This window comes from Hypanus sabinus, chromosome 3 (genome assembly GCF_030144855.1).
Source record: "Hypanus sabinus isolate sHypSab1 chromosome 3, sHypSab1.hap1, whole genome shotgun sequence".
In the NCBI taxonomy this organism is placed as follows: Eukaryota; Metazoa; Chordata; class Chondrichthyes; order Myliobatiformes; family Dasyatidae; genus Hypanus; species Hypanus sabinus.
The window spans coordinates 62,168,674-62,188,093 of NC_082708.1; positions in this window are offsets into that span (position 1 = coordinate 62,168,674).

Here is a 19,420-nt window from a genome sequence, read left to right on the forward strand (position 1 = left end):
TCCAAAGACGCATAATTTTAGTGAAGGATTTTCCTATCCTTATTACTGAAATGGCTGATCATTTATCCTGAGACTCTAATTGCTATTTCTAGTCCTCCAACCACAATCTACCCTGCCAGGTCATGTAAAAAGTTTATGTGATTCTTTGAAGTAACCTCTCTTCAAGCTGATTCTGTGAAACTTTATGAATATAATTCCAATCTGATTAAACCCTCCTCACTAGACAATCTTGCCTACAAGAAATGATTTGGTGAATCATAATCTCCCTCTGAAGCAAGTATAATTTAGTCATGTTTGGACACATTTCAGTGGATGTAGACTCTCTGAAGTCTTGCTTAATTGAAGCCTTAATCCAAATTATTTTTTTTAAGGATAGGATAGCTTTTACCTATGTAATTTCTGTTTGCAAAATAACTTTAAGCAAGCAAATCTCACTGAGTACCAATAGCTCCTAATCTCAAATCATTCAAAAACATACAAGTTTTCCATATCTCTACTAAAATAAATGACTGTACTTTTCTCCTTTTTGCCAAGCATTTGTCCACATTTTATATTTCTTTTGGTCTTTTTGCATCTTCTTCGCAATTGTTTCTCTGACAAATTATATTTGCGACAAAGTTATACTATGTTCATTTCAATGGATGACATAAAGTCAGGGATGAAGACTGCAAACAGCTGAGGCTTAAACAACAAACCTTGTGACTCTGCACCAGTTACAGCTTTACAACTCTAAGATCTCCATTTTCTACCTACTGACCTATCCTTCATCTACAAGAAAAATGTAGCTGACCTCACGAAGCCTAATTTTATCTGCAGAACGCCATATGAAAGCCTTCATGATAATTCAAATTTGTTATAGCTGCATGTCTCTTTTATTTATTCAGTAGTTGTATTTCTGGTAGAGTTACACAAATAGATTCCAATTCATTAACTTGCATTGAATCCGGGCAGTTAACAGCTGTTAATAGAAATTAAAATGTGTTAAATGTTGAAAAATTCAGTGTGCTTATTCCTTGATTAGTGATTCACAATGAATTACACTCATTCTATACCTAATCAAGAATTTAATATCAAGTAGGTACTCCCTTGCATGTAGGGAAAGAACGTTCCTGTGCAACAACCTTGGTGAATGGGGATTAGAGTGATAAGATGCAAGACTATAATACTGGAAAACAGAGGAAAACAGGAGGACGTCAGTCACACCTCAGCTAATTTGGTGATATAGTGGGTTGGATATTCTCCATGATCCTCAGAAAGTCGGACAGGACTCTAGTTATACTTATTGCAGCTTTGAACTGACGAGGCAGCAAGATAAAGCCTACGTTCCCTGTCGTGTTTAAGATTGGAAAAGGATCACTAACAGCCAGAAACTTTAGGGGGTGCTAAACTCAACTGAATAATTCAGATAATAATTCATTCTTCATTGAGACAGAGTAATTTGAGACACAGTGTGTAAGTTACCACATGGTCACTCATGAGAGAGAAAATATTATCATGTGGTAGAGTACAAATCACTCTAACCGACCACTGCTTAAGCGATTATGTCAAACATTTACTAATGGCAACAGAAAACTACAAGTTTAGGAAAAGGTCTTCAGGTCTAGTAAATTGGAAGCAATAAAATTATTATGTGAGTAGCTACATAGCACACTAATCCCTCATCGTATAATTACTTGAGAGAGAGGGGAAAACAACAGAAAGTAAAGGTTATACTGTAGCGGGAATACCATCCCACAGGAAACTCTGCATCAGGCATGACTTTTGGTTATTCTGTGCACTCAGAAGAAAAATAGTTAATAAGTGCTAATTTTTGTGCACTCATATGTCATTACTTCTATACACTTATGAATTCACTGCAATAGATAAGGATGCTTTACAGTTCAGAGGGTAACTTGCAACCAGAAGGGAAGAGGCGTGGCGGTGCCTCGATAATTGATAATGTAGGGGTGTGAAATATCATAAGGAAGTCAAAAACATCTTCAGTTCAATCCCAGTGTACAGTAGAAAATTAGCTAGATGCTGGGCAGGTAGAGGCAGACTCCAAGCAATCATAGTAAACAACTCCTCTAGGAATGACCCAAGGTACTGAACCCATGAGAGGCAGGAATTTCAAAATCCTCACCACATCACAGATTCCCTTTTTACATATCCAGAATTAGCCCACAGGTTTAAAAGCTTGTTCAGCTAATTGTTTTAAAATTATTTTTACTATCCTAATTGAAAATTAGTCTGAGCAGCCCACTATCAACATTCAGCATAACACAGAAAAACATACAGGTCTAATCTATTTTTAAAGAGCAGTGTCCTCTTATGGGAGGTGGTAATGTGATGTTAGAGTCAGCTTTGAGTAACCAAGCTATTACTTACCAAAGCATCTGCTTAGTATTATACCCAATGCCAAACTACTTCAGCAGAAAATAATCATGGAAAAATTGTATATAATACTCAAATATCAAGTACTCTTTCGAATGTTAAAATGGATGCCAGCTGGGAAAAGATCAAAGAGGTGTCCTGAAGTGTACACAGTAGATAGGTGAGTAGAAGACTGAGTCTTTCCAGGCAGGCTAAGTGTGATTGAACAACTGACTCTCAGATCTGCCATTTACTTGAGCCAACACTGTGGCACAGCTGGCAAAGCTACTGCCTCACAGCTGCAGTCATCCTGGTCTCCAGTGCTGCCCGTGTGGAGTTTGCATGTTCAAAACCAGAATGTCTTATTATCACTGACATACTGTATTGTAGTGAAATTCAGAGTTCTGTGTGGCAACAGTACAGAGCAAGATATAGAAAATACTGTCAGTTACCATAAACAATAGTGGAAAAGAGTTTTATAGTTCAGTAGTTCCATTTTATACTAGAGAAATGTATTCAATATACATATTGAAATTCTTGTTTTTTTGCAGACATGCATGGAAACAGAAGAGTACCCCAAGGAATGAGTAACATTTAAAACATTAGAACCTCAAGGCCCCCTCCCATGCACAAGCAGCAGCAAAGCAACGACCCTCCCCCACTTCTGCAAAAAAAGCAGCAGCATGCTCCACCTACCAAGCATGTAATAACAAAGCCTCCAATAAGACCATTATCTGCAGTACAACAAAAACCAATAGTTCACCCAACAATTTGACATACCACAGGCTATCTCTCTCTCTCTCTCTCTCTCTCTGTCTAATAAAGGAAAAAAGGTGTCCCCTTTCACAGGAGAGGGGAGGTATAACAGAACTCGCTGTGCTCTGTAGTGCCAGCTTGACATTTGCTAGGGGTGGAATTTACACTACAACCAGGATGATGACAGTGAATTCTGTCAGAAGATAGAATGAACAACATTTGAATCCCAGATGTTGTGCAAGATGTGAGTCCTCCCTGTGACTGCATGGGTTTCCTCCGATATCTCATAGACACTGGGGTTGGTAATTGTCCATTATAAAAGGTCCTGGTATGTGGGTGAGTAACAGAATCTGAGGGAAGTGGAAGGGGCATGTGAAAAGAATAAAATAGGAATAGTGTAGGATTAGTATCAATGTGCAGACTGGAGGGCTATAGAGCTTATTTCTGTGGTGTGTGACTAATTTACTCAGCTATGAAAATGGTAGTTTGCATGTTTATTGCATATACAATAATGCAACTTCCTGAGTAGTGTGTTTTTCATTACAGTTTTTTCCAAACCAATGATTATAAAATGATTATATTATTATTGTGCCTCAAGACGGCATATTCAGATTTATATCTCTTAATTTCATTGATTTCACCACTGCAGTGTTATCAAGATGAAGTTCAGTGGGTGAGAATAATATTGTCACGGTCCGGTTCGTTGACTCTTCATTTCAGTTAATTTCCTTTTCCCCATGTTCCACTGGGCTTCTTGATTAGGGCACCTGATCCTCATTCCAACAGGCAGCATAAAAACCCCGGCTTACATCTACTCGGGGCTGGTCCATCACCATACCCAGTGCAGTAATGCTTCTTTTGAACTGCCAAGAATAAGGGACCATCTTCATGAGCTTCTCCGTGTCAAGATACGCATTGTCAGTCATTGGTTGGTTTAGTCATCTCATTTCCAGCTGAGTAGGTCTGGCCATTTACCACTACTCAGAGTTGGATATTCTGGTTCTTTGTGTTCCAGTCAAGTCCAAGTTCAGGCTCCAAGTCCAAGTCAAGTACAAGTCCATCTCCCTGTCAAGTCTCCGTCCCTGCATCCTGCACTTGGGTCCACCTCCCAATATTCCTTTGCAACAAATATTTGACAGCACTTTGTGATTATGAAGCTTTCATAGTCCAAAGGCAGTAAAGCTGTCATTATTTTGAGTAAGAAATAACTCCCAGTATAATAGATCAAATCATGGTAGTTGTGGCTACAGACACAAAAGAGAACTTCCATCATTCAGCCACTACCAGGTTAATATATCCTGGACTTAGTGTGTGTCCATCTGAGTGTGCTAGAATTGTTGGGCATCTGTATTTATGCAACGACACTTCACCCATTTACAAAATGTTGGCAGATTTTGTAATTAGATTTTTCCACCACTTGAAAATGCTTGCACAAGAAGACAAGCAGGTTGCTTATTCTTTTCACTATACTGTAATATTTTACAGTTGATGTACTTTTAAACTAACCAGGAAAGTTCTGCAACTAATTTGTGTACAAGAACTGAATGAATGATAAGTAATATAGGCTAGGACACAGCTTTCTGTAGATATTCAAAATAACGTGAGGAAACTTCACAGGTTGATGTGGACCTCTATCTTAAACTATACCAATGTAGGATCATCACCAATACATCACTGCCCCGATAGTGCATTCAACATTACACTGAATCATTATTGAATTTGCTCCAAGACGAAACAATAGGTCTCACCACAGAAATCATACCAAGTACTTGTCTGTTGACAACAGTTTCTGACCCATTAGACTATATTTCATTGTGGAGTTGCACCATCACAATGCTCAATTCCTCAATCAGGCCCTCAGCATGTCCTAAAATAGAGAACCCTACCTTATGTCATATCTGATTCAATTAAATCAATCTGACTTGAGATAAATAATAGACACACAATTTCATGATATAATTCTGTCCAAGACTTTGAATTATGTTGTTTTCCTCCCAAACTTCCTGCTACAGATTTCCGTGATTCTAATTATGTTTCAGTGGATTCAGTGGCACTGTATGCAATGGCTTACACCAACTGCAATATAATGAGTAAATCAATAATGACTAGTTACAGGCAAAGGATTTAAAATTTGTAGATTTTTAATCTATGTTGGAGCTTATACTGTAAGCAAGGTTTTCAAACAGTTGTTTAAATTGGAGACCATGAACCTGGTCCTTCATGACACTGACTGGAATTACTCTGTACTCTCCTATGGCTTATTTTTCAAAAATATACCACATGTATAGGGAATAAATGACAAGAATTTTTCCTGTTTTTCATCTTTTCCTGTTGTTATATGTGTGTGTATATACATTAGATTCTGATTAATTGGGCCATCAGTTAGTTGGGGCAGCCACTTATTTGGGACAACTCTTAAAGAACAAAAATTGATGAAAAAATAGCCATAACTTCCTTCATTTATTTGGTACACTATCCCACTTACTTTGGATAAGAAGTTATTGCCAAACAGTTTCTAACTGGCATCAGACACATGCACTAGTGTAACTGTTAGGCACTACACTGTGCTTAGAACAGACAGTTTTTAAACACTGTAAATTGCATGTACTTCTGTTACATTACTTATTTCAGCTGATGGATACTGAAATAAAAAGCAAGGACTTTTGACATTATTTCATTCAGGAAGGCACTGAAGGTAGTTCATTATCTGCACTATGTGTCTGTTTGGATCTTGTTCATTGACAGTCAATCAAAAGTACATGGCAGCATACACTGGATAAATTCCTCCATTGATAACTATTAGGAACTAATACACAGGTTTATGGTACTGTAGTACTTATATTGCAGTAAAGTATTGTCACAATTTGTTCTGTATTTCCTTTAAATACATAATTTGTTACTCGGTTGAACAGTAGTTTGTCTTTTTTATACATTTTAACCACTTCCCTGAAATTTTGGTTAATTGGAACAGTGGTTTAATTGGGGCAAAACATACTGGTCCCCATGTGTCCCAATTAACAGGAATCAATTGTATTAATATAAAACTGACCACTTTTTATATTCTATATATTAACCATTGTTTCTGAAACCTTGCAAAATAACATCTTAGCAAGGCTGAGTACTTAAAAAGAAAGTCTAAATTTAGAAAATTTAGAGTTTAGAATTTTAAGTTTAGAAAGCTTAAAAATAAATAATTATTTTGTAGTTGTGTCAAGACAAAGCTTAAGAACTTGTTTTTCAACAAATGCTGATCAACAAATACATTATCTCATCAATTAAATGCAATCAGATGATGTAATCAAAGTCAATTAATCACATTGCAGTCTGATCTCCCGCACCAATACTTTAAGTCAAACTGGGAAGGGCATGCAAACTGACATTAATTAAAATGGAAGAGCTGATTGTTAAATGCAACACATGCAAAATGCTGGAGGAACTCAGCAGGCCAGGCAACATCTATTGAAAAGAGTAAACAGTCAACATTCCAGGCTAAGACCCTTCATCAGGGCTGGGGAAAAAAAAGATGAGATGTCAGAGTAAGAAAATGGGGGGGAGGGGAGGAGGAAGGACAAGGTGATAAGTGTTTGGTGAAACTAGGTTTGGGGGCAAGGTGAAGAAAAGAGCTGGGAAGTTGTTTAATGAAAGTGATAAAGGGCTGGAGAAGGGGTCATCTGAGAGGAGAGTTTGTGGACCATGGAAGAAAGAGAAGGGAAGGAACACTAGAGGGAGGATATGGGCAGGTAAGGAGCTAAGGTGAGAGAGGGAAATGGGAATGGGGAATGGTGAAGTGGGTGGGCAATTACTGGGAGTTCAAGAAATTGATGTTTACACCATCAGGTTGGAGGCTACCCAGACAAAATATAAGGTATTGCTTCTCCAAACTGAAAGTGGCCTCATCACAGCAGTAGATAAGTTCTATCTAACTACATCTGTGAGGGCAATAACATAGGCAGAATAACAGAAGATTTTTGTGAAACCGTGAGGACAATAGGCAATAGCGTTAGTCTTTAATTAATTGATGTATTTCATTCTCCTTGTGACGAGTAAAGAAGATCTGATAGAGATATACAAAATTATGACTGGTATAGATAGGCTAAATGCAAACAGGCTTTTTTTCCACTGAGGTTGTGTGAGACTACGACTAGAGATCATGGGTTAAGGGCAAAAGGTATAACATTTAAGAGGAACATGAGGAGAAACTTCTTCACTCAGAGGGCATGAGGGTGTGAAATGAGCTGCTAGTATAAGTTGTATAGGCAAGCTTGATTTCAATGTCTGAGTTGTTTGATAGGTGCATAGATTGCAGGGGGATGGAAGGCTATGGTCCTGGTGCAGGCCAATGGAAGTAGCCAGTTTAAATAGGTCAGCGTGGACTAGATGGGCCAAAGGGCCTGTTTCTGTGCTGTACTTTTCTATGAATTTATGACTAATTTTAGCAGTATATTTCCAGAACTCACTCAGGACAATCTGTATTATTTGAACTGCACAATCCCTATTGTTTAGTGCAGGGGGTCCCCAACCTTTTCTTTTATGCCATGGATCCATATCATTAATCAAAGGGTCTCTGGACCCCATGTTGGGAACCCGTGATTTAGTGGGTTGGTTCTCATTTAAATGTTAGACTAAGCTGACAGCCCATCAATTATCTCATAGGCTAATACAGCAATGAAAACATCCTCACAGAATCAAAAGTATCTAAGCTTCAAAAGACACGGACTTACAGAGTCTTTGAATAAATTATCCACTGCTGTTCAAATGAAGACATATCGAAACCAAGAACCTGAAGAGTAAACTCCACCACAAGTTATTAATATTCCACTGCATGCTGCATTTTGTGTCCCTGCATGGGATTTATCATGTGAGAATTTGAACACTCAGATAACTAAAGCTATTTAAAATGTCTTTGAGGGGGTCTGCATATGAAAAGCCCAGGAATGCAAGTCACCATAGAAATCTTTATTCTTGGCAGGTGAAATGCAGTAGGAGTGGGTAATCAGTTCATTGAGTGGAATTGCTGATGATCAATGTTTAGCACACTGCCAGGCACAGCAGTATGTGCCCATGTATGTTTTGAAGACATTTCAAAACTCAATTACTGGATATACTAGTGATGACAGAATTAATAATGATATTTGATTTAGCAAATGCATGCAATATGACAGAGAAAAATAAAATAAGATAGTGATGTACTTTTATCTCTGAAGAAGTGTAAAGGAAGATAACTGGGGAATCACAGAGGGCAAAAGTGACTACTGTATATTAAAATGTATAAGATTGATTAATACAACATAGCTGATGAGTAACAGGACACAGTAAAGCCCACATTCGAAATGCACGGAGTTTATTGATCTATTATGTAGGAGCCATAATTTTCTCCAACTTATTAAACAGATGATGTTGCAAGCAACTGGGGGATATTATACCTTCAACTCCAATCAATAAGGCAAAGAATGCAATAAGCCAAACTTCATTTGTCAGGCTTATAGTTTGTTGTAGTCTATACTGTAAAGTTGATTATTAATGACTTTCGATAGAGGCCAAACAGAACTTGTGCATTCAAGAACTTATCAGATATCTCCAAAAAAGAGGCCCTAGGTAAACCCAAGAGATTCCTAGTCTGCTGAGAGCTAGATCTGTGGTTCTCAAGACTGTGGAAATAACGTTTCCTTGCTGACAATCAATACAGCCGTGCCTCAAGGATGTGTGCTTATCCCACCGCTCCACACATGACTATGTGCCTAGGCACAGCTCAGACATCATCTATAAATTTGACAATGCCACATCAGTCGTTGTCAGAATTTCAGATGGTGATCAGGAGTGAGTTAGATTGGCTAGTTGAGTAGCTCAACATCAGCAAGACCAAAGAATTTATTGTGGAATTCAGGAAGGGGAAGTTGAGGGAACACACACTAGTCCTCACTGAGCAATGGAAAGTGTGAGAAGTTTCTGGATGTAACATCACTAAAGATTTATCTTGGGCCCCACATATTGATGCAATCACGAAGAAGGCAGGCCAGTGGCTGCACTGTACGTCATTAAGAGTTTGATAGATTTAGTATGTTACTGAAGACTAGAGCAAATTTCTACAGATGTACGATCGGGAGCATTCTGACTTATTGCATCACTGTCTGTTATGAGGTCTCCAATGCACAGGATTGAAAAAAAGCTGCAGGATGTTGTTGACTCAGCCATCTCCATCATAGACACCAGCCTCCCACCATCAAGGGCACCTTCTAAAAGCGATGCCTCAAGAAGGAAGCATCCATCATTAAAGACTCTTACCAACCAGTACATTCCCTCTTCTCATTACTACCATGAGGGAGGAGCTAAGGAGCCTGAGGACACACGTTAGATTGTTTTAGAAACAGCTTCTTCCCCTTGGTCCAGTTTGATCCATGGATCCATGAAAACAACCTCAATGTTTTCTCTCTTTTCTCACTAATTATTTATTTGATTGGTTGTTTATTTATTTCTTATTGTAGCCCATATTAATTTTTATGTATTTCACTCTGCTGCTGCAAAACAACAGATTTCACAACATGCAGTATGTCAGTGATAATAAACCTGATTCTGATTCTAACCAGTCTCTTGGTGAAAATAAAAAAAAACGGTGCAGATGCTGTAAATTGAAAAAAAAATTAAACACAAACTGGAAGCAAACAGGCAACATCAATGGGAAAAGTAAAAGAATTAATAACTCAAATCTAAGGCCTTATATCAGAACTGGAAAGCTATAAAAATGTTCTAAGGTTGCAGGGAAGGGGAAGAGTGGACAAAGGCAGTAATTCTGAAAAGGTGCAGCTAGGGCTGCTAAAGTGAACACTGTTCACTATGCTGTTAGGTTAGAGAGAAATAGTAAAAGAAAGCAAAGATGATAAATGCTGTTAAATGAATTCCAGAAGTATTGCTGTGACATGAAACTGAAAAGAGAATGCTAGAAATGCCTAGCAGATCAAATAGTGTCTACGGAGAAAGAAGATCTTGGCTAATATTACAGATGAAAACCCTGAGACAGAACTGATCAGTTATGATATAAGAGAATCAACAATATTCGTTGATCAATAGGAGTCCACACACCTTGCTTCACCTATCACCTTTTAGCTATCTTTCTTCTCCTCCTCCCACTTATTATTCTGGCTTCTTCCTCCTTCCTTTCCAGCCTGAAGAAGAATCCAAAGCATCAACTCTTCATTTCCAAGGACCTGATGAGTTCCTCCAGCATTTTGTGTGTGTTGCTTTGGATTTTCTGCATTGCTCGATTTATTGTGTTTATGATTTGCAGCTCCACTGCGAAGTCGCTTTGAGGGATGCCCACCATTAAGTTTAAATCTTTTCTTCGACACGAGTTCAGTGAGACCCTCTCTCACTGCTCCCCTTCCATGATCTCTGCTGCTGTCCAACTTTTTGACTATGTACTTACCCAGACTCAATTCCTTCATCTTCAATACTTTACCTTTCCCAGCCACCTGGCTTCACAATCACAATCCAGCTACCCTTCTTCACTACCCCCCCCCCCCCAGTTTTTGATTCTGTCATCTTCCCCACTTCCAGTCCTGAAAAAGGATCTTAGCCCAAATTGTCAACTATTTGTGTATATTCATGGACGCTGCCAGATCTGCTAAATTCCTCCAGTATTTTGTGTATGTTGCTTCAGTACAACTAGGTGGCAGGCAATAATTTTGTGCCTCCTTGTAATATATACAACCATAAAAATCTTAGTGGATGTAAGGATGAAAGACATATATCAGTCAAGTATTCAGCTTCAAGTTCATGAATGTAACTGCTGGTGTATATGAAGTAAAGTTGGCTCAGTCCAGACCCCTGTCAGAGTTAACACATTCACCCTGTGACTGTATCCTCCCACATCCAAGGGCATGAGTTTGATAGGTTAATTGGGCATTGTAAATTTCTCTATGTGCTGGATAGTGGTAGAATCTGGAGGGAGTTGAGCTGGATTTGTAGAGAATAAAATGGGATTCATTTCGGATTATCGTCAATCAGTGTTTGGCGGTCAGTGTGGACTGTGGATTGGTGGCCTTGTTTCAGTTCTGACTGATTCTATTCAAAATCTGCCACATGTATATTGAAGAGGGCATTGATCAGAAATGCAAGGTGCTGAGCAAGAATTGGAATTGATTAAGTTGTATTTGTAATAGTGTTAGCATTTTTAGTTTAGGGTAACAGGAATACTACAACTACACCGGGATGGCAACCAGGTTGTAATTTCTACCAGAATGACTAGATCACTGTTGGTTGTGAAGTAACATGTCAATGGGAGAGTAATAGAAATGTTCAAGGGAGTAAACAGTAAAATAGCAGAAATGAAGCAGAAAACGGGAATCAGAACTATTTTTCATGCTAAAAATTATAAAAATAAAGAAGCAATTACTACAAATTATTATTGAAGTGGAATTAATCATAGGTTTTTGGAGGACACTTGATAAACAGAAGAGCAATATTGCTAAAAGCATGGTGAAAGCAAAGACGAAAGGACAAGATTAAATAGCTTTCATAGCAATGTGACAGGTACAATTGGCTGAAATCACCATTGCAGTGTATGATTTTCTTGTGATATGACAATGTACAAGCTCATTGATATGGTGTGGGGGGGGGGAAGGGTTGGTCAGGTACTGACATCTGAAAATCTGAGAGGAAGTTGTCAGATGAATGTTCCAGGTATCGGGTGACAGGATTACAAATCAGAGGCAGCAAGAAAAATGCTGGTCATGAATGACTGTAAAATAAATAATTTTATTTTCAGAAATTACAACTGCCCTTCACATAGTAGAAGTAGAATTGCTGCCAACAGCAAGCGCATCCTTTCTTTATTCACTTATTAAATGCTTTTCCATTTACTTCTTTTTCAATAGTTACAGGCATAAATAGAGAGATTTGTGACTTCTTTAGCAAAGTTGCCTTTGGACAGTATCAGTCTTAGTTTAAATACTTGACCAAGTCTTGTCTTTTCAGCAATTAACTGGCTAATAATTTCCAACTGTCTCTACTGAATTATGCTGGATGAATCAGAAAAATATTACATTTATAAACCAGCTGAGGTTGATTCATTGTAAATATCTATAATGTATCATCTTGAAATACCAAAGGTAAAGCCTCAAACAATGAATGTATATTCAATAGGAAATTAAGCACAGTAATTACTGAAAGGAAAATTCAAAACAGCAATTAGTTTGTACAGGTGACCAGTTTGGTGCAGTTGAACACTAAGTCATGAAAATAAAATAAGCTAAATAATTCATAAAATAGCTACAAAATTGTTTACATTTATCTTTTCTGCTGAAGTGCAATGCTTTGTTTTAGCTCTAATTAAACAGAATTAATCTGACTGCAGAATGACAGAGAAAGGTTGAAATTTAATGAGATTTCTTATTTTAGTTGCCTGGGGCACTGGAAACAGTAAAATAGTTACAACATTTATGTAAGAAAAATGGGGAAGAAAGACAATGGGTCAGATTTTGCTAGTAAATGCCAATGGATCCAAAGAGCATCCACTAACATTTAACTGCTAGTCAAGTTCCTGTACATGAGGGAAGCCAAATGTCGAAGTACCAATGTATACCTGATCTTTGGAGACATGTCCTTCAAGCATATAGTTCAATGGAGTTTAGCAGTGATCTCTCCACAGAGTCTAGTAATGGTACTAGATGTTACCAAATGTAGCAGGTAAACAAAACCTGTTCTGGTTGCATAACCCCTCAAATTTCAATAGGTATATGGAAGATTTAAAAGCTGTTGATTGCTTAGTATTTTAATCACTTTGAAGTATTTTCGGTGGATTGTATTTTACTTATTTTTGGTATGCACAGGCTCATCACTTATGATATTAATGGGACTGGAGGGAAGACCCATTATTTAATTAACCTCTGGCATGTTTAAGCTGACTGAGATACCCAGCAGCAGCATCTTATTTATCTCTTATCTATAACTGCCAGTGGGGCCCTCCCCCCTTGAAAGACAACCGAAAGCTTCTGACAACCATTTGCCAGTCCCATTTTATCCTCCCAGTATGTCAGCCAAGCTGAAGGCATGAGCTTGCATTTTGGAGTTTTGGAATAAAGTCAACTTCTTCAGTTGCTGATGACCTGTTCAAACTGAGCAGAGACGATACTCAAATCCAGTTGGAAGAATCAGAGAAAAGCTGAATGCGGTTCTATTTGCATTCCAACCTCGCTGCATTATTCCCTGCTCCTAGGCATAGTGACACAGCTGTTAGTGCCTCAATCTAACTATCTCATTTTTATTTTGACAATCGTAGATTGCTACAATTATACAATGTTAACATAACCTGTATATCTTAACAGGGTTTCAACTACATTTATTATAAAGTTGCTTTAGATACAATTTTTTATGATGGAGAAATATCTGACAATTTCTATGGCTTAAACTGTAGATTGTGGGCCAAAAGTAATTTAGGATTTGAAGAGTAAACAGTCTTAAAGGGAGTCTTAAGAATCCTATTCCTTATAATTTGTACTATGTTGATGGCTACAGCTATTGTTTACTGAGTCTATTACTTTTTTCTGGGCATTTCTTCAATTACCATACAAATATATGTGATTGCAATGAAGCATTCTTGTGATAAAATGCATGGGAAAATATACTAGAATCACTAAATAATGAGATCTCCAAAGGCATTGAGGGTTGGATTGCCAGTAATCATTGAATATGATGCTATAGTGCCTTCAGTTCCACAAGAGCAGAGTTATGATAGCAACATTTCCCGTTACCGTGACCCTTTAAATTGAATTATCATGGGTACTATAATTAATCTATTTCTGCATTTTAATATAAAATCATAATAGGTATGGTTAATAATGGTAAGTTTAAGCTACAGAGATATCCAAGAAAGATTATGGCAGTTTATAAATGTAATGTGCTATAAGGTTTCACTGCTAATGTAATAGCCTCTCTGTTATGTTTTATAAAGTTCAGTCATTAAATTGCATGTGGTGTACTGTCAGATATTTTGCGGTTTAGATTTCTAACCGGGCAACACATCATGCAGCATTCACACAAATGATGATTTCTCAGTTTGGCTGGGCCAGAAGCTGTCTTCCCCTAGACAAACCCATGCTGGCCAAACTTGAGCGTTACAATTATGGGGGCTCATCCGGGATTGATTCCATTGGATGCTGTGTGATTGCCCTGAGCATCGAACCAGTGGGTTGTGTGTTTAAATCTGTGCTGGTATGGATGTTGGAGGGGTGCAGCAGTGGTGTGCCTCCATGGGGTTACTGGTAACTAATGTATGCATGAGTAGGGCAAATATTTGTACCCTGGATGAATTGTTAATTTGATTTTTAAGTACAGTTAAAGCTGTTGGCAAAGTAACGACTGTAGGACAGAGATTTGATAAAATGGTGGGCTTAGACCTTGTCTTAGTTCAGACTAGCACTGGCGTAATGGTAGTGGAACTGCCAGCATCCATTGGTTCCCCAGGTGAGGCGGGGCCATGGCCTATCTATACTGTCAGGGAGTAGGGGATGTAGTGGAGTGGGCTGAGTCAGAAGTCGAGTTTCCTATAGCTGGGGGTGGAAACTTTAAAGGCAGGGTTATATTGTTTCTGAGGAGTGAGGGGAAGGAGTGGTCAGATTTGGAATATCTAATTAGTTGCTGTCCCCCAGTGAAAAGTGAGAATTCTGAGGTAGTATCTGCCCTTACCTCTCTGGCGAATAAATGGAAAAATGCCCAGGCTCAAAGTCCCTGCTATTGTAAGCTCCTCCTATTCTCTGGAATAATGCCCACCCCTAAAGGGGAAGGAGAGTATGAGACTTGGGTGGAGCAGACCTCTCAGTTGTTAGATGAGGAGCAGTGCCCTGATGATGTAAAGCGACAGAGATTGGTTGTGAGTTTGAGTGGGAGAGCCACTGACACGGTGAGAGCTGTGTTAACATTGATCCCTTAGCTAACATTGCTGATTATGTGGGCGCATTGGAGAGCACTTTTTGTACAACAGGGAGGTCACTGGAGCTCATGGTAGGGTTTCAGAACATGCATCAGGTGAAGGGGGTGAAGCTTTCTGCAAACATTTTTTGGCTGGAGGGGCAGTTAAATTGTTTGTGGCACGGAAGGGTCAGTCAGGTGACTGAGGTGGATCAGTTAAGAATGGACCAGATAGCCAAGGGCACCCAGTCCCAAGACCTGATCGTTTGGGGTCTCCGACAATCTCATAAGATGCGCCCCCCTCTCTTTTGTTGAGCTGATTACAGAGGTACAGGAAAAGGAGGACACGTTGGAGGCATGGGAGGGCTCCATCATCAAGGTACGGTCCTTGGTAGTAGCCCCTTGTGGTGAAGTGGCCATGGATAGCCTACCCCGGGGAGTGGTAGAGCATATTGTGGCAGAGTTGAGAACTGAAATATCATGGCTGTTATCAACAGGTGTGACCCCCCCCCCATACAATGGAGCTGATGGGGGTGGAGGGGTGCAGATCCCCTAAGGGATTGAACAATGTGGAAGGCTGCTGGCAGCTAGTGTCACACGAGAAGGAGAGTGAGCCCCCAGGTACCTAAGCAGAGTAAGTCGTTGGGAAAGCTTAGTGGAGACACAGTGAGGAACGGCCTGGTGTCTCTGTGGGAACACGTTCTCAGCAATATACCAAGGAACCCAGAAAATGAAAAGTCCAATTCCTGAAGGCTTAGTGGGACTATGGATAGAGGGTATTTATGCCAAAGCCATACTCGACAATAGGTCCCGGGTCACGTTGTTGTACCATTTTTTTTACAACCGGTATCTGAAGCATTTACCATTGACACCATTCAGTGTACTGGAGATCTGGGGTCTCAGTGCCGGTGATTATCCACACGATGGTTATTTGTCAGTGAAGCTGGAGTTTTCGGAGTCCGATGTGGGAGTGTCTAAGGTCCTTGATACACTGGTGCTGGTTTGTCTTGACCCAGTTGAGAAGGGCAGGGTTTCAATTCTGGTGGGGACCAACACCCCTCTTGTAAGAAGGCTCATGGGGGCCTGAAAGGAGAAGGTGTGTGAGAGCTTTTTGGGGACATTGTCCATACATTTGGTGCTTCGAGCTGCTTTTGAGGAAGTGCTTGGCAGCAGTGGGCCAGAAACCAAATTCAGACAAGGGACTGTATGGTTCACCCAGTTGAAGCCAATGATGGTACAGCCCGGGGAAGTAGTGAGAGTGATGGGGATCCCTCAAATTTCCCGGAGTGCCTGAGGATGAGGCCCTCTTAGTGGACACACCGGAAGACCACAAGGTGGAGTTGGGATTTCCCGCTGGAGTACTAGTGAGGCCCAAACTGCAGAAGCCCTCAGTTGTACAGGCGAGCAGGATGGCAGTGATTGTCAGGAACACGATGAAGAGAGAAGTCACCTTCAAGCTGGGGATGCTCCTCATGCATCTGTTCCCGGTGACGGTAATGTCTAGTGTCTTTCTGAGACAAGCCGGAAAAAATCTTTTGGAAAAAGGGGGAAGGTTGACCACTGAGTCATTCAACTTCAGTGATTTCCTGGTTCCTGAGGGTTGGAAGAGGAGGTTGGTAGAGAAGATGTTGAAGTTGGAAGGTGTCTTTTCCACTGACTAGTTTGATGTGGGTTGTTCCAAGAGCCCTCATCACACTATCCAGGTGACTGAGGACACCCCATTGAGAGAAAAGTTGTGGAGACTAGAGGTGGAAGACATTCGGCATTGCACCATATGCAATGATTGAGATCAACAAAGAGAAGGCGGCGTTTGTATGTGCCCTGGGAATTTTCCCGTTTGAAAGGATGCCCCAGGGCATATCAGGAGCCCCTGCACCCTCCCAGCAGGTTATGGAGAAGACGGTGGGGGATATGAACTTGCTTGAGGTATTGGTGTATCTGAATGACGTCATAGTGTTTGGATCCACCTTGGAGAACATGAAATGATGCTACTAAAGGTGCTGGGCTGCCTGACAGCTGAAGGATTAAAACTTACCCTGGGCAAATGCCAGTTCTGCAAAACATCTGTTAGCTATGTTGGGCGCATAGTCTCACAGGATGGAGTGGCTAACCCCCAGCAAAGATAGAAGCAGTGACCACTTGGCCAAGACCCCAGGCTGTGAGAGCTCTGCTCTCGTTCCTTGGGTTCTGTGGTTACTATTGGAGGTTTATGAAGGGATACACAAAAGTGAGTCACCCTTTGAATCAGCTTCTGTCCGGTTATCCTCCATTAGAGAAGAAAGGGATGGGGGAGAAAAATACAGGAGGGTGGGGAGTATCTTAGTCGGTCAGAACCCTTTGGACTGAGATGGGATGCAAAATGTGAGGATGCCTTTCAGTCACTGAAGGAGCTGCTGACCCAGGCACCGGTAGTGGCTTTTGCAGACCCCCAATTGCCATATGTACACAACACGAATGCCAGCCTAGGGGGGGTGGGGGTCGACGTGTTCTGTATCAGGATCAGGGCATTGGACTGTGACCTGTTACATTTGTCAGCTGGAGTCTGTTGCCCTCCGAGAAAAACTATCCCACGGACAATTTGGAATTTCTGGCATTGAAATGGGTGGTGGTGGATAAGCTGAGTGACTACATCTACGGGGCCAAGTTTGGGGTGAGGATAGACAACAACCCCCTAATTTATATCCTAACCTCAGCAAAACTGGATGCCACAGGCCATCGATGGTTGGCTGCATTGTCTGCCTGTGATTTCAGCCCGAAGTACCAGCCAGGAAGCTGGAACGTTAATGCTGAGGCTTTGTGTCGACGGGCACATGAGGGACTGGACAAGGACGAGGAGTGGGAGAGTATTCCTGCCCCAGGGTGAATGACATGTGTCAGTCTGCCATCACCGTGAAGGCAGAGAGGGGGCAGGATCGAGCGGTGGATCAGTTGGGAGCTTCTGATGATGCCATCCCCAAAGTTTACTGTAACCTGACTGCTCTGAAGATGAAGCAGCTGCTGGAATTGAGTTCTGGGGAAATGGCAGCTGCTCAGTGAGATGATCTGGACCATTTGGTCAGCGGATGTAAAGGGAGACATGGATCAGAGGGAGGAGACAAAACACACGTCACTGCCTCCATTATTGAGAGTATGGCCTCGGTTGGAGTTGCAGAACCAGATCTTATACCGGGTCATGTCACCCCTGGACCAAACCCAGCTTTGTCAGTTGGTTCTGCTGGAGAGGTATCGGAGGATTGTGCTGAAGTCACTTCATGATGATTGGGGACACTTGGGCGTGGAGAAGACTTGTGGATTGCTCAGAGACCGGATTTACTGGCCCCAGATGAAGTCAGAGGTCGAAGAAAACTGCAAGTCGTGCATTTGATGCATATGGCGGAAAACACTGCCTATGCATCATTGGAACCACCTGCTGCCTCAGGACAAGAGGTGCAGGTAGACCCAGAGCCCGAGCTGTAGCTTACATCTAGTAAGAGGACTGTGCAGATATGCAGGGCAACTGCAGGGCCCATAGCAGGAGAGATTAGGCCGGCCCCCACCCAAGTGGGATAATGATTCAACGGATGAAGACCTGGATATGTGGCTTATGTTGCCTTTTGCTAACTCCCCATTGATTGAGGAAGAAACTCCCCGCCTTTCTCCCGCTGAGTCAGGTGAAATTGGGGGGAGGACTATCTGTGGACAGCCTGGATTGCAGCCGGGGTTCTGTGAAGGATAAAACGAGGTTTGTCTAGGGGACAGAGGTGTATCTGAATGACGTCATAGTTTTTGGATCCACCTTGGAGAACATGAAATGATGCTGCTAAAGGTGCTGGGCTGCCTGACAGCTGAAGGATTAAAACTCACCCTGGGCAAATGCCAGTTCTGCAAAACATCTGTTAGCTATGTTGGGCACATAGTCTCACGGGATGGAGTGGCTAACCCCCAGCAAAAATAGAAATTTCCTGATTTGCTTTGAGGAGATGTGGTCTAAATACTCAAGTCCACAATCCCAAGTTATCTATTCAGCCATGGTGTCAATGGAGTTACAAGCGTTATCAGTGAAGAAATTAGCAAGAGAGCAGGGATAGGGTTGTAAAGTCATAGTATGGAGGAGAAGAAACAGTACTGATAGAGAGGAGTGTTGCAATAACATGCAATTAAATGATTAGCAAATTTAATTCTCTGACAGCAAGGAATATTCTGGAAGTGCAAGGGGAATAATTTCCTATCGTGGAGGAAGGAGGAGAGATATATCGGTGAGCAGGATTAAAGATGACTAATTGAGAATGCTATGGTGGTTGCAGTAGTTTGATTGGTATCTTTGGTTATAACAGTTCTGACCTCCATACATGGATGAACAGCTGAGCCACAGAATAATCAGCTAGCTAGGTTAACCAAGGAGCTTGAACGGAGGCATATAGCTACATTATGA